The sequence below is a fragment of the Notolepis coatsorum genome (genome assembly GCF_963971535.1).
Source record: "Notolepis coatsorum genome assembly, chromosome: 10".
Classification (NCBI taxonomy): domain Eukaryota; kingdom Metazoa; phylum Chordata; class Actinopteri; order Aulopiformes; family Paralepididae; genus Notolepis; species Notolepis coatsorum.
Window position 1 is genome coordinate 74,358,274 of NC_140174.1, and position 16,918 is coordinate 74,375,191.

Below are 16,918 nucleotides of genomic sequence, written 5' to 3' on the forward strand. Positions count from 1 at the left end.
TAAACCATGTTGTATTCATTCGGAAAGACCTATTCCAAATGCTATTTATAGGGTTTGACAATAATTACACTCATGTCTCTATTTTACAATTAACTATAATGAATTATGAGTCATACCGAACACGTCAGTGTTGAAACTTGAATGCATGAAACTCTGTTGCCGTTTCCCTATTATATCGCTTGGTGCCATCTATGCATGGTCGGAGCTGTGCGTAGATGTACGCACAATCTCAAGCACACATCCATGTTGATAAATCCCACACTTTGCTTAGAAATGAACGTACGCACGGTTTACGCACATATCTGTGCGTACGCAGCATTGATAAATGAGGGCCCAGATGAGGTCAGAGGAGTTTGATAGTATTTACTGAGGATGGCCGGATAATGTTGATATTTAAACTTAAAAAATAAGAATACATTTACATTTAGTCATTTAGCTGACGCCTTTATCCAAAGCGACTTGGTATGATTAATCTGAGCTATTGTTAACACTTTCAGTGCCACGGACGACATATCTCGTTTTATTGTTTTATTAGCGATCTGAATTCATATTTCATCAACCGAGTCTCCCGTTGGTACACCAGCCCCTACAGGAGCTCAGATTGGAAAAAAGCGCCCCCTATCGTCTATCCCTGTGTAACTGCAGGTCAGTCGCTTAGACTGACCTGGGATCTGTAGATCTCTGGGGGGGGAGCCAACTCGCTCCTTGTGCTGGCGAGCAGTCTGCTCAAGAGCGATCTGCTCGCGGGACGGAAATCAGCCTGGAATATATATTTACAGCAGCCAATTTGGAATTTGGCGATCAGGAATTGGAATAATCTTTTTGGAGAACATCTGATCTGAGGTAAGGAATCTATTTTACCAGTCTTGGGATAATCAGAGTTGTATTCGCTGAGATCTCAGCGTTTGTGATGTGGCTGTTTGGCTGTGATCGCTGATGAGGAAATAAGAGAATCGATTTTTCAGCTCGCGTCTATAGCGTGCATACGTACACATATACTATCGATAATCTAGCGTTTATTTGAAAACTATTCATAAATAGGCAGAATTTTTTTTGTGTATTCTAGAATATTCCAGTAAATGTCTTTTATCATGGAATCTTTATATTTTCCTTGAAAACGAGGGCTTTTCAAAATGCTATAAAACGAAAATGAACCGATAAAAAAACAATCCGCTTCGACAATGTTGACTGCAAACGAGTCATTGATAAGCGACGGGCAGATTAGACACATAGCCATCATTTAAAACATAGATTAGGCGTTTTTAACGCTAACATTGAAGTGGATGGTGGCATTCAACGGGGTAAATCAACGTTAATCAAAGGCACTGATAGTGTTAATACAGGTCAGATTTGTTTTATATGTTATAACATGAGCCAGCTGATGCTGATGCAGCTGATGCTCTCAGACTGAAGGTGTCAAGTCAGGGGGAGGGGTTTCTTTGAAGGCTGTAGCTCAGGAATGAGTACTGTGTTATCAGCACGATTCATAAGACATAGATGGAAAAGTACCAAACTGATTTGTACAAGTGATGGCTTATTTTGAAGGTATCAACCTGTACTGTCACATCATGTAAAACATACTTTTTTTTTATTTGAAGAGAAAATCATAATAATAATATTAGATTGTGAAAAAAACAGCCCCCGTGGCCGTGGTCTGAATGCGCTGCATGGCGGATAGGAGACATGCAACGCCATTGAGTTGAACAACGTGCAAGTAGTAATGAACAACAACAATAACCGCGATAATCAGTTGTGAAGAGTGATTTGCACTCTGAGCATCTCAAGCCCCAGTTGGAAATACTTTGAATTTTGATTAACTTGTGGAACCTCGAAACAGTTTTATGCAAGCTATGTAAACTACAGCTGGCCTACCTTCTTTTTTATGCTAATGCTATTTTGGGATTTGTAGCAAGAATGTAAGTAACCTATGAATGGTTGCTATGGGGCGACAGTGGCTCAGGAGGTAGAGCAGTCGTCTGGCAATCCGGAGGTTCCCGGTTCGATTCCCACTCCTCCTGGGCAGCGTGTCGGTGTGTCCACAGGACAATGTGAACAGTGGTCTCCTACCTGGTCTCCTACCTCCCTCTAGTGGTCACCATCAGATGGTTCAGATGGTGCAGGCTATCATCACACCTGTGTTGACTAATATTATTAATATGATTAACACTTTGATCGCCAGGCTTAAATTCAGAATAAACCATCCCACGCCAGCTCTATTTGTCTATGGGGATGTTTACCTTCTTTGCAGGGCTATAACTTTTTAAATTGTATTGCTAAATTGACATTACTATGGCCCATTCAACATCCTATATCTATTGTTCAGGGTGTAGCAACGTTATACTTTTTCATTCACATATTCATACTAAAATACGGTCTAAAGTATAAGTATGTTTTTATCGTTTTCTGCAGCTTTCTCCAGAACGTGATTTATAGCCCCAAATGCATTATATTGATGATGAAATACAGTTTGATAGGAATCTGCGCGAGATAAAAAATTTCAAATGGACGTGCTTCTAGAAGTTACTACTGATCATCTGATGTTGACCGGATGGGGGGGGGGGTCGTTTATAATTCCGTGGCCAATGTTAGATGATTCATCTAGTGTGGGTGATATGATCATTAGAGCAGTTAGTATCGAACACGTTAAAAAATAACGCTGAATCTTACCGTAGCTTCCTCATAGCGTTGGGCGAGGAGCGTGGAACAGAAATATTCCTATTATGGGATGTAGAAATATGCGATCCATTTCCAGGTTGTATAATAGTATATACGTCCAAATCATGTTGTTTATCGAGTTATTGGTAACGGATTGCTATCCGTTGTGTCTAGCTCGAGTCCTGGGACTATTACAGAGTGATCGGACCGAATTGAAATGAGCACCAGCTTCCATTTCCTGTTTCCGCCGATCGGCCACCAGATGGCGCTCTTGAACCGTTGGAGAGTTGAGAGGGGCTCAACAGTAGATCTCAAGTCTCCGGGGGAAAAATATGATTTCGATCACAGATTTTTGAAATATTGATATCAAAGACGTGGTACGGCGTCTTTGGCAGAATGAGCATGGCGGGGAAAGACGTCCTATGGCGTTTTTGGCGATTAAAGTGTTAATGTGGTTTCATTGTGTGTGTTGTTGTTGACTTTCCCTTCCCTTGTGTGTTGTTGTTGACTTTCCCTTCCCTTGTGTCCTCCTGTCTGGTTGTGTTATTGTAATAATGCTTTTGTGTCTAGTTTGGTTGTTTCTCTGTTTTGGACTGGCTTGCCAGCTGTTGTCAATTAGAATTAGTCTGGTATTTAAGTGTGGGTCTGTCCTCACTTCCTTTGTGGCGTCATACCTCTGTTTCCCCTGTTCCTGTCGACGCCGTCCTTACCCTGTAGTGTTGTTCTTGTCTAAGTAAGTGTTCGATAGTATTCTGTTTTGTTGTCTTTCCTTTTCGCGTTCACAGTTCGTTGTTCCTCAGTGCCAGCTCGGCTGCGCCTGTTTTGTTCTTTTGTAACGTGCCTTTGTTTACCGGCTTGCTCTGCAATACAATTCATTATTTACTACTCCCTCGTCTCTGCCTCCTCTCTCATCATCATTGTCCTGCAATATTGGGTTCTACTCTCCTTCCCTCACTACCCCCAATCCTAACAGGCACCTTGCATGGTTGCCTCCGCCGTCGGTGTGTGAATGTGTGAGTGAATGGGTAAAATGTGAGTAACAAATTGTAAAGCGCTTTGGAAAAAAGCGCTATATAAAAAGAGCAACCATTTACCTACTTTTCTGTTTTAGCACTTAATATAAATCATCCCTCATGTTTATCACACCTTGTTCGGACAGCGTTGCTGTCTATGAATGTCCGTTCTATATGCTGTAAACTATCATTAATTTGATCTCTGAGAGACAGCCCCTTCTCAATCTAGCACCGATTCCACCTCACACACTGAGGCGCAGTTTAGACGGAAACGCTCGCGGGTGAATCCGGCAAAATATTTTTTCGGATGTGCCTTTTGTTCATACGGCAACAGCGGTTTTGCGGGGAGAATCCGCAAAAAAGTTAAACCACCTTCCTGGGTGGAAATCCTAGAAACTATACACCTTCGCGCTATCATCTGAACCGCATAAAACTATGATGAAAGGGTTCTCAAGGCTCTCGTCGCGTACTGCTTATGTCACAGGCATGCGCCAGTAGCCTAGAAGCGTAAATAAAGCGAACAAGCATGTCTGATTCTATCCACGGAGATCACCTGAAGGCTACATTGGCAGTACTTTTAAATACACAAGAATCAGTCCAGCGGCTATCACAACTATTAGTGACTGGAGCCACTGTCTGTGTGTGACTCTGCTTTGGTCCAATCACATTCCCCCACCCACAGTCTGCGAATCAGAGGCAGAGTAGGGCGGGTCTTCACTGCATGCTTGGTTGTCTCAACGACCTGAGGCAGTGTAGCATATGGGTTAGCGGGGCTCCGTCGTCTTGAGTCGACTACACTTTTACAGCCTCGTCTGCACGAAGAATTCCCTCCAAAAACACTAGTCTAAACGCAAAATTAAAAGTGAGACCGCACGACGACTTCTGCGGTTTCTGTTCAGACTCTCTCCGTCTAAACATGGCCTGAGAGAGGCTCCTGCTCTTCTGGTGTGAACAGCCAGGCTCCTGCTCTTCTGGTGTGAACAGCCAGGTTCCTGCTCTTCTGGTGTGAACAGCCAGGCTCCTGCTCTTCTGGTGTGAACAGCCAGGTTCCTGCTCTTCTGGTGTGAACAGCCAGGATCCTGCACTTCTGGTGTGAACAGCCAGGCTCCTGCTCTTCTGGTGTGAACAGCCAGGCTCCTGCTCTTCTGGTGTGAACAGCCAGGTTCCTGCTCTTCTGGTGTGAACAGCCAGGTTCCTGCTCTTCTGGTGTGAACAGCCAGGATCCTGCACTTCTGGTGTGAACAGCCAGGCTCCTGCTCTTCTGGTGTGAACAGCCAGGCTCCTGCTCTTCTGGTGTAAACAGCCACTTCAGTCGGTCATGTGTTAGAAACAACTCTCCATGGAACTCTTTTGATTGGAAATACACAGCATTATGAATACATCATGCTTTATTGGGACATTCCCAGTCAATATCAAATCTGCTTCAGTAAATACAGTGGCGGAGCCACGCCATAAATCATAAAACTTCAATAGATCTTTAAACCCGACTTTTATATTGACTTTTATGGAGCTTGTATCAGCGAGTGCGAGTGATGTATTATAATGCATCCAGCCAAGGAATCATCTCAGATCCACACTTCTATTTGTAAAAGTCAAACACCATTTTTGGGGTAGTCTGATGGCTGATGTGTGGTCTGCCTGACAGGATTCTAGACTATATTGGTATGTGTTGTTAAACCCTTTACTCTGTCTGTCACTAGGCTTGGGTACCGTTCACATTTGAACCGGTACCGGTACCTGGAAATCGCTACCGGCACCCAACGGTAGCTTTTTTCGGTACTTTCATTATAACAAAAAATATAGTTTATAAAAATAAACTAACGTCTAAACTTCTCAACCACACAAACTAAAACCCCTCCCTACCTCCCTCTCCCAAACTGTTCCTACAATAATTTTTTAGTATAGATTTATTATGTATTATTATTAAGACTGTCAAAGTTAACGCGATATTAACGCGTTAACACCCGATTCTATTAATGCCACTAATCTTTTTAACTCAAGATTAACTAAAAAAAAATATATATATTTTTATTTTATTTTTTTTATACTAGACTTCACTCAGGTGTATTATTGATGCTCTCATTGATACTATGTTTGTTTCTGAAGTGTGTGTGTGTGTGTGTGAGATATAGAGAGAGAGGGGGGTGAGAGAGATGAGGAAGGGGCAAGAGAGAAAGAGAGCTGGGAGAGTGTGTGTGTGAGGGAGAGAGGGGGGTGTGTGATTAATCAGCCCTTGTGTGTGTGAATGTAACAAGTTCCTAACGTTTTCTTTCCCCTATTATTTCATGCACACTTTATTCATTGTTTTAAATTATTATTTTCTTTTAAGTTATTTTGTGCATCACTCTGTTTTGAATTTGATGCAAATTTGCAATGCATGAGGGACATCCTTTTGTGTTAAATGGCTGCATAAAGCAAGCATTTGTTGACTCGCATGTTGATAAGAGTATTAAAACTTGGAACTTGAAAAAGATCTGTTTAAGGTAAAAAAAAAATGCGATTAATTTGCGATTAATCGCGAGTTAACTATGGACACTCATGCGATTAATCGAGTTAAATATTTTAATCGTTTGACAGCACTAATTATTATTTCTTAAGTTTAAATATCAACATTATCTGGCCATCCTCAGTAAATACTATCAAACTCCTCTGACCTCATCTGGTCTTTCCAAAGACCAGATATGGGATGTGAGTGCACACACACACAAATGGATAATGGCGTATAGCAGACTTAATGATTTTAGAATATTTCAGATAATGAAATTAAATGTTTATGTCATCAACTATCCAGTTAGTATTTACAGTGTAACGTTTGGCTACTTTAAATCATTGAACGTAGAGAGAGAGCGAGTGAGAGGGAGAGAGGCTCAGCCCCCCCCCCCCCTTCTATTGAGCCTATTGGTTGCCGTAGTTGAGTGATGTCATACTAGGCAGTAGGGATGCTCGATATTGGCTTTTTTACCGATATATACCGATATTGTCCAACTCTTCATTTCCGATATCAACCGATACCGATATATGCAGTAGGGGTGTAAAGGTACACGTTTCCGTACCGAACCGTTTCAGTGTGTACCGTACCGTACCGAACGGCTGTGTACCGAACGGCTGTGTACTGAACGAATACAAAGGTATGTAAACCACTAACGACCGCCCACCGTTTTTGTTTTTTTCACAATCTAATATAATTATTATTCTTTTTTTTCCCCTTTACAAGTCGATTATTAATTTCAATATAGAATATTCGTTTGACAGCCCTACAAGTACAATTAGTTACTGCACACTACATCACCCCTGAGTGGAACATGGAAAGCCAAACTTTCCCCCACTGTACCGAAAACCCATACCGAACCGTGACTTCAAAACCGAGGTACATGTACGTACCGAACTGTGGTTTTTGTGTACCGTTACACCCCTAATATGCAGGGTTTCCCCCCCCAAAAAACGGAATAATTTCAGGTAATTAACATTACATATCTCTTGTTGTGGAATTAACACAACATTATGCATACTTTTGACAATCAAAAAAATCAGAATGTGTTCTTACGTGCTTGCCTGGGTAAATAAAGGTTACATTTTTTTTTTAATAAAATAAAATGTTTTGTTGGAAAACCGATACCGATAATTTCCCATATCACATTTTAATGCCAATATCGGCCGATAATATCGGTAGGCCGATAATATTGGACATCCCTACTAGGAAGTCAACACACACAGTTGTAACATGGAGCTTGATGCATGAAGCGATATATATATAAACAAACAGCCAATAAATGTGAAGTTATCTTTGAACCTCGGTTGTCAAGCCTCGTCAATATAACCCAGTAAGTCAGTCGGTACCCTTAACACATTGGTCGCCAAAATCGCTTTCCAGCGTTATTGCCCGCCATGCGTTGACCGCCAACATCGCTGTACAGCGTTTTTGAGATCAATATTTCATTTTTTCGCCATGGCATTCATAATTCATCCACCCACCCGCGGTTCTGCAGCGGGACCCTAAATGGGACTGCCGCCTGGTGGATGGTCGGGCGAGTTACACTCTCGCCAAAACCGGATGTTGTCATCGGTGCGTCGAGGAAATTCCTCCGGCAGTCACATCTCGCTACGGAACTCCTGACAAACACTATAGTACATTTGGATCGCTGCCATAACGCAATAATCGATATGATTTCGGCGTTTATTGCGCCATACAAACCGGAAATGGATGTAGGTGATCGGCGTCAAATAATTGGGATCTTTCACCGCCAGTCTCATCGGCCCACGGTAAGATAACAGTAACATTATTTTCAACCCGATTGTGCATTTCCTTGTTTGCAAACAGTCTGATCAATATATCCACCCATACTAAATAAAGCCGTTACTGATGATCAAGGAATTATAAACGACCCCCCCCCCCCTTTCCTCCACGCATGATGAAGCATAATGTATAGCCTACCGATCATATACATTTGAATTTTTTAATATAGCGTGTGAAAGAAACGCCAATCAATAATCTATCATATGCGTCAGGGCCTATAACTAGCGTTTTTGGAATTACAGCAGAAAAGATTAAAAACATACTTATATTCTAGAAGGTATTAACACAACAATGTATGATGAAAAAGTATAACGTTCCCACATCCTGAACGATACTTTCCATAACAGCCATATAAATAGTAAGAATAAGGCGCAGTTTAGACGGAAACGCTCGCGGGTGAATCCGGCAAAATATTTTTTCGGATGTGCCTTTTGTTCATACGGCAATGCCGTTTTTGCGGGGAGAATCTGCAAAAAAGTGAAACCACCTTCCTGGGTGGAAATCCTAGAAAAGATACACCTTTATGCGCTATAATCAGAACAGTCAAACCGCATAAAACTATGACGAAAGGGTTCTCAAGGCTCTCGTTGCGTACTGCTTACGTCGCCAGTAGCCTAGAAGCGTAAACAAAGCGAACAAGCATGTCTGATTCTATCCACGGAGATCACCTGAAGGCTACATTGGCAGTACTTTTAAATACACAAGAATCAGTCCAGCGGCGGGCGGCTAGGTGGCGCAGTGGGCAAGGCGCTCGCCACCAACGCAGGAGATGCTGGGTTCGAGCCCAGCTCTCGGCGTTGCTACCAGCTTGGCTGGTCGTTCATACTAATACAATTGGCAGTATTAGGGGGTGGGAAGCTGGTGGGTGGGGATCGGACGTTGTGGACAGCGACTCCTACTGGTCGGTTGGTGCGCCTGCGCAGTAGAATCGGGAAGCGACGAGGGCGGCGTGTCCCTCCAACGCAGACCCTCGCCGCTGAGAGATTGCGCTGTGCAGGTGAAAAGATGCGACGGCTGCCTCCTCGAGTAGCGGAGGGGACACGTGATGCAAGGCTTCGTCCACATTGCAGCCGGCTTGTGGGAGGCATGGCCTAACAACGTTCGAGACAGAGGAGGGTAGAATTGGACAATACGAAATTGGGGACGGGAGAAAAATAGAAAAATGGGGAGAAAAAGTAGATAAAAAAAAAAGAATCAGTCCAGCGGCTATCACAACTATTAGTGACTGGAGCCACTGTCTCCAGTCTCTACAAGTCCTCTACATCTTCAATCTCAAGAGAGTAAAGGCAGATTGATCCCCATTTATTCCAGCTGTCAATCGCAAAGCCTGCTTGAAATGTCCCAACTGGACACAGCGGATCAGCTGCGCTCTGCTTCCTTGAAGAAAAAATAAGATCAATCGCTGCAAATGACCAGCTTACTAGTTGGTCCATATTGTAGTTTGAGTATGGAGTCAAGTCCGTTGAAGAAGGTAGAATAGACACTGTTATGACCCTGGCTCAAAGGGACGCAACATAAGTGCAAACAGACACCAATGGTCTGTGTTTAAACCAAAAGACTATTCTAACTATGATAACTAGTGTTACAAAGGGTCAGATTAAACCGAATATATATATTTATTGCCTGAGATCCCATGTATAATATTTGTATATCGTTTGATATCCCTTGTATATTCTTTGTACATATACACGGAATATCCCTTTACCTGGTACAGGACAGACCATAATATTCGTTCTCCTATTGGAAGCGATCCCCTAGGCGCCACGGCCATACCCCCAACGTCTAGTTCAAAGTCACCGCTAAGACATGCCTGAACATGCCCGGTTTTGCGCAGTAATACGAGACAGAAATAAGGCTGGTACTAGATTATTCACCGTACGTATAAATACGGCGCAGGTGGATACAGCAGCACTTAGCCTAAAGTCAAGTTACCCTCAAACGAGTTAACCCAACAAGTTGAAGCCTTCATCACGAGTCAACGACCAAGTGAAGTGAGCAACCTTGCGTCTAAATAGAGCACTTATAACCGCGTGCGAATAGGATAGTAAAAGTGTCAGAGCTTAGTGAAATAACGTCAAGTTCGACCTAGTTAAATGTGAAGTACCGTGCACAGGAGAATCTACACCGGTGAATGCAGAGCCTTTTCCGGCTGGATTATTGCTTTGGTACTGTGGCTGCTGGAGCAGAGAACCGTCTACCCCGCTGCTGTGTGGGATTTACCCGTGAGGAGCATCACTCGAGCCCGTCTCTAGGAGAGGCTGGCTGGCTTTCACCTATGCTGTCGCGCATACTTGGATTATAGCTGCTGCTTTCGTCTGCCGATCAAGGGAGTAATGTACCGCCTCCCGTAGCTGGAGCTTATTGATTCCCCGTTGATCCAGACTTTGCATTCGAACATTCCTCCCCCCTGCTGGCTTACAACCGGAGGGAACCCCCTTAGTATCTCCAGCTGACCTACTAGTGTACCATATATAATTCTTATGCTACGGGTGGTATTAATTATCCCCTGCATAATATGCTCATGGACTTACGCTCTTGACCTATTCATGCACATTCTTCGCCTTACAAGCGCAACTCTCAATCTTAATAAATAATGTAAGATAATCTTGGTGCTCTTCTAATAAATATTATTATAAACAGTACTTTCTTGTTAAGCCGTGTTATTGTGGGGGTGTTCATCACATATACCTGTGTACTGTATGGCCAGTAGTAATGTACATAACGCAGTAGTGGTTTAATGATACCATACTTATTCAATACAGTCAGGGAATTGTACCCCTCAGTTACAATTGGTCCTTCGAGCCGGAGGGTAATTAGCGTAATATTAATATAATATTAATATTGACATGGCCAGCGGTGAACACTCCACAAACGGCTCTCCTAAGCTAGAACGCCCGACGCGCAGACGGCAGCCACCTTCTTACCTAGAGGACTACGCCGCCAGTCTACTACCTAGCTTTATACAGACGTTAAAGGCGGATAAAATAAGTAAAGCGAATAGCCAAAGTATGTCAAACCCTACCGACCAGGCGACCCTGCCAGTAGAGACCCTAGTGGGTTCTAACGTAACTGACCAAGCTCACGGGGGGGACCAGGAGGGACATGACATGACTTTACCCCCCGACAACGCCAACGGGACAGTCCCCGGAGAGCTCCAGGATAAAGAAAGCGCTCCAGGGACGGAACCCGACCCACTACCAGAAGAGACGCACACCCAGGAGATGGACCTCCTCGGAGCGCGACAGGAGAACGGATCTCCAACGAGCACTGCCAGAAGCCGATCACCTCCGCCTGTGTCTTCCCCCAGCGAAGCGGACAAGATGCTGGCGCAGGCATTCATCGCCACCCTGGCAGCCTCCACCGAACGCGATCGACTTCAAGCGCAACAGACGAGCGAGCGCGAACAAGCTGCAGACCAACGAGAGCGCCTTCACGCGCAACTCCAAGCGCAAGCCCTCAGTGAACGCGAACATTCTGCAACCGAGCGAGAGCGCTTCCAGGCGCAACAAAGGAGTGAAGACGACCGCATAAGACTGGAGACCAGACGCCTTCAGACGGAAGAGAACATTGAAAGAAGCCGCGCCGATGCACAGTGCGCCGCCGCCAATGCACAGCGCAACGCCGCCCATGCCAGCGCCAATGCACAGCGCGACGCCGCCAATGCCCAGCGCGAAGCAGTGCGCAACGCCGCCCATGCCCAGCGCGAGGCAGAGCGCGACCGGCTGCAGGCGCAGATGATGGAAAAATTTATTGCCATGGCGACACCCCCTCTCTCCGCACGGAGCTCCCGGAGATCATCACGACAAGGGTCTAGGACACATTCCCCTACCCGACCAAGCGACCCGGGACCCCGCCAACAGGAGGATCCTGTCCACGTCTCCGAACCCCCTCCCCGGCCGGTCCATACGAGACCCAGCAACCGGGAAGAACCGGACCACGCCGAGAGACTGAACAGAAGACTCCAGGACCTAGCAGAGGAAGAGGAAGAGGAAGAGGAGGAATGTCAAGCCGACCAGCAGCAACGTACTCTGGACCAGGAGGCCCAGTACAGCCCCGACCAGCAGCAACGTACTCTGGACCAGGAGGCCCAGTACAGCCCAGACGTCAGCCCCGAGTCACTGCGCTACAAACCCCCGACTCAACTCACGGGTGAGTTTGACGCACCGTCAGCACCGAGGAACAGCACCTGGGTACCCGGCCCCTGACATGTGGTCTCCTAGTTTTTAACATACTGTAGAATTTCCTCCCTCTGATGTATGTTTTAAACCAGCTTAGTACATGGTCTGAGAAACCGACAAGGTTTTCAAGACGATCAATTACAATATCTTGATCAATTGTATCAAATGCTGCACTGAGATCTAACAGGATAAGGATGGAGATCTTACTCTCATCAGAGTTTAGCCTGAGGTCACTGATTATTTTGGTGAGGGCAGTTTCAGTGCTATGGTATTTTCTGAATCCAGATTGAAATTCTTCTAAGATGTTGTTTTCTTCAAGAAAGGAATTAATTTGAACTGAAACTATCTTTTCGAGTACTTTACTAATGAATGGTCGGTTCGATATTGGACGATAATTTGCCATTACATTACTATCCAAGTTTTTTTAGTAGTGGCTTTACAACTGCTGTTTTAAAGGCATCTGGGAAAGTGCCGGTTCTAAGGGAGGTGTTTATGATATCTAGCACAGGGCTTGAGATACTATTAAACACCCGTTTGAAGAAGGCTGTTGGTATAGGGTCGATGTCTGAGGTGGATGAGTTGCATTCTGAGACAGTTTTGGAGAGTACGTCTAATGTGATGGATGTGAATCTTCTCATGGTTACATTGCACGGTTTGCTGTAATCAATTTTATTTCCATCATGAGTAATGCTGGCCCTGATCAAGGTTATTTTGTTATTAAAGAATAGTGCAAGTTCTTCACACTTAACCGTTGATGACTGAGGAGGTGTAGGGGCAGTGTTTAGTAGTAGATTAATAGTGGAAAAAAGGATTCTAGAGGTTCCAGCGTTTTCTGTAATGATTTTAGAGAAGTAGTCTTTCCTTGCTAAGCGGATGGTTTTATTGTAGGCAGTTAAAGCATCTTTGTATATTTCACAGCAGGTGGTGGTTTAAATTTTTCTCCATTTTCGCTCTGCCGCACGGCATTTCCTTTTTTGTTGTTGACCTAATTATAGTTCAACCAGGGCGAGGCTCTGGTTTTCTTCTTTTTCGTTTTTAGTGGGGCGACAGAGTTTAATACAGATGACAGTGCATCGTTGAGATTTTCTACCATTTTATTTAAAGAGCTGTCATGATTATGTGGTTCATGTAGTCTGATAAGATAATGAACTTTGATTTAGCCTTGTCATTTTGGAGCCTTTTTTGAACTGTGATTTCTTTTTTAGTTTTAGAAAGGGTTATATACAGTGATGGTCGGAGAGAGATAATTCAGTTATTGAGAAATTTTTTATGCTTAGCCCAGTTGTTGTTATGACTAGGTCTAGTGTATTTACAAGCCTGTGAGTTGCATTTGTTATATGCTGTGTTAGATCAAACCTATCCAGCAGATTTCTGAGTTCTATGGTTCGGGAGTCTGTTTCCTTATTAAAGTGGATGTGCAGGTCTCCATTTAGGATCACCTTATCGTATCCGGTAACACATAATGAAATCAGTTCAGAGAGTTCCTGTATAAATATTGGTGAGTGTCTAGGCGGGCGATATATTGTGACGATAATGGTTGATTCTGTTTTGAGTTCAATGGCAAGGTATTCCATCGACATGAACTCACCTAGTTCTGTGATTCTAAACAAGAGCTTTGAGGAGAAAATTACAGCAACACCTCCTCCTCTTCTGTTTTTTCTACTCCACTAAGCAGATGCAGTCTAAGTTATTTTCTTTAATCAGATAATTTACTAAAAATGTTTTGTTATTCAGCGATCTGACATTTAGGAGGGCTAATTTTATTTGTTGGGCTTCTTGAGAGGGGATCTGCTTTGGTTTGATCTTGATAGCCTTGAGGTTAATAGCAGGTGTGCGCATTGATTGTGTATCGTTTTTACCATGCCATTGGCTGGTTATGATTACCGGTATGTTTTGAGAGATGGCATGGTGGTTGTACTATACTGTACTGTACTCTAGTGCAGGATGGGTTGATTTGATTAGCTCTTTCGTGGACATTTGATCAGACGAGATGGCCTTGTGTGATATGGGGGGGGGGGAAGGGAGGACGCCTTGTGCTGCTGCTGCACCTTGTGGCGAGATTGTGTCCTTCGTGATTATCTCTCGTGCTGGTATGAGTTTGATGTCCTTGGAGGCCACTAAGGCATGACGTATGTTTGCCGCAAGAAGCCTCGATCCTAAGCGATTTGGGAAGAAGCCATTTCTTTGAAAGCGTTCTGGATTATTCCAGAAAACATTGAAATTGTCAGGCAGACCCTAACCATGAATTAAAATGTAGGAGTCGACTAAAGGCTTCTTGTCCTCTGCGAAAGCATGCAATTGGTCCACTTATGGACACATCAGTGTCCATGTACACAGACTGATGTTTGTCTAGTGTGTTCATTAAACATGTGAAATCCTCTTTCAATGTCTCTGTGCCTGTTTTCTTTCACAGGATGTTTGTTTTTGGATTAGGCCTAGTCTGCCGGTTCTTAACCACAGTCCTGTGGCCTTGGTGAAATAGCCTCGCTAGCTGTACCACTAGCTTTCTCAATAGCCGTCATGTTAACGCTAGTCTCGTGCTTTCGGCGTCGGCTACCGCGACGTTCCTGTAGCGCTCCTCTGCGCATGGTAGTCTCTTCGCTGTTAGCCGTTAGCTCAATCTGGGTCGTGTTTGCTAGCCACGACACTCGTGGCTCTGTTTTCCTCGTCGTCTCGTCGTTAGCGTGTGCTCCGATGTGCCGGCTGTTAGCTTCGCTAGCATTAGCGTGAGCTCCGGCATGCCAGCCGTTTGCTTCGCTAGTGTTAGCGTGAGCTCCGGTATCCCTGCTATTAGCGTCGTTAGCGTGAGCTCCGGTAAGCTTGCTGTTCGCTTTGCTAGCGTCGTTAGCCACGCTTCTAAGTCTCTTTGCTTTGGGTGTTGATATGTGTGTTTCCGAGAGTAGGTTGAAACTATTTCCTGGCGGTACCGGGGGTGAGGTAATAGTCGTGTTCCTGGTTCGTTTATTTCTCTTTTTATCCTTGACGGTGGTCCACTGCTTTGGTTTAGCTCCTAGGTTGTGCCAAGGACCGTCTTTTGGGTGGTGCTGTTCTGTAGCTACTAGCCTAGGCCAGGTCTCAATCATGGTATCGTTGGTTATATTTGTAGTAGCTTCATGAATAGAGTCAAGGAGTCGCTCATCCTGTTGAATTTGGTACAGGGTAGAAACCCGAGCCTCCAGCTCTAAAATCCTCATACCCATCCTCAGGCAGCTAGTACATTCTGTAGGAGAGCAGAGTCCCGGCAGCGTGTATCCTTTCGGCAACAAACGTTTCCTTCCGCGTTGCTCTGATTGGCCAGCGATCTACGCTCGTTTCGCCCCTACGCCGGTAGTGTGTGCATGCGCATTTTGTTTTTGCGCCCACACGCTCACACACGCAAGTTTTAATAATAATAATAATAATGCAGGTTTTGCCGCCACGCCGGTAGATAATAATAATAATAATAATACTTAGAATAATAATACTTAGACAAACGCACGCAATTGGCACAAGTGTAAATTATGCATTCGTCACTCAGTTTTAACATCGACGCACTTAGCTCAACTCGTTCGCCAGCTTGCTGTGGAGCCTATGGTCACAAGTTCGAATCACTCTTAGTTAAATTTTTTATTTTTTTTTTACGTTTAATTAATTTATCATCTCTCTATATTAACGTAACTAGCTATTAGGAGTTTTCCATTGTTCAAGAGTGGATATATGTTGCAGAACATGCCTGTTAATTACCTTTTAAATATCTGTTATGTGGTTAGGGTATGTATGTTTTTTAAATAAATGCCCAGTCTTGTGCTTTGTCACCACCTGTCAATCTGTTCTGTTATTGGTCCATGATGGCAATAAGTTGATGATTTTTACAGCCTAATCTAAAACAGATTTTTTTACACATTGGTTCAAACGCGATCACGGAAGGTGACAACCCTAACATGTCATGTTGTGTCACAACAGAATGAGTAGGTGAGTGTTAGGCCTACAGAAAGTGTAATCTATTGATTGACTTGCGCAACCTAGTCAATTCGGTAGAAGAGTCTGGTGGGCGAGATTATGCATGACCAGCCTGTGATCTAAATATTACCTATGTGTTGATTAGTGCACTGCAACCCTGCCCGAGCCTGACGGGGCCCTACCCGACCCGATGGGTTCGGGCTGGGTAGGGCTTTGTTTTTAAATAAATAATTCGGGCTCGGCCGAGCCGGGCAGCGCCGTCTTTTATTTTATAATTTTTTTTATTGCGCGCTCTCTATACTCATATAACTAGGGTTATAGGATAACCTTAAGTTTAGTTTTCCTTAAGTTTCGTTTTCTCTTTTGCGCCAGCTGTCATCAGAGATCAGAGAGTCAGAGCGTGTCTCTGAGTCGCGATGGATAAGTTAACAGATATGGAATTAGGGAAAGGGAGAGCTTTTGAAAGTTCCCAATGCGTCTGGGAAAGCTGGATTTTTGGAAACATTGGATTACCGCAGGGAGAATTTTAGGACAGTAGAACAGTGCTGAACAGGACATCAACGGTGGATGGTGGTGCTGTGGTGGACAAGAGCAGACCGAAGTGGTTCAATAACTTCAATTCTTGGTTGAAGTTGGAATATAGCCAGTTGGCGAACGTTTTAATTTGTTCTTGGATGTAGCAGCTGGTTGGCGAAGTTTTGTTACGTTATTCAACGCCAGACGTTTTTGTTGCTGACGTCAACAGCGGGGTGAGTCCTGAATTATTTATTATAATTGGCTGCTGCGGTCGAGTTTTTTCTGTATACTTTTGTGTCATGATGATGACATTAATGTTTTAG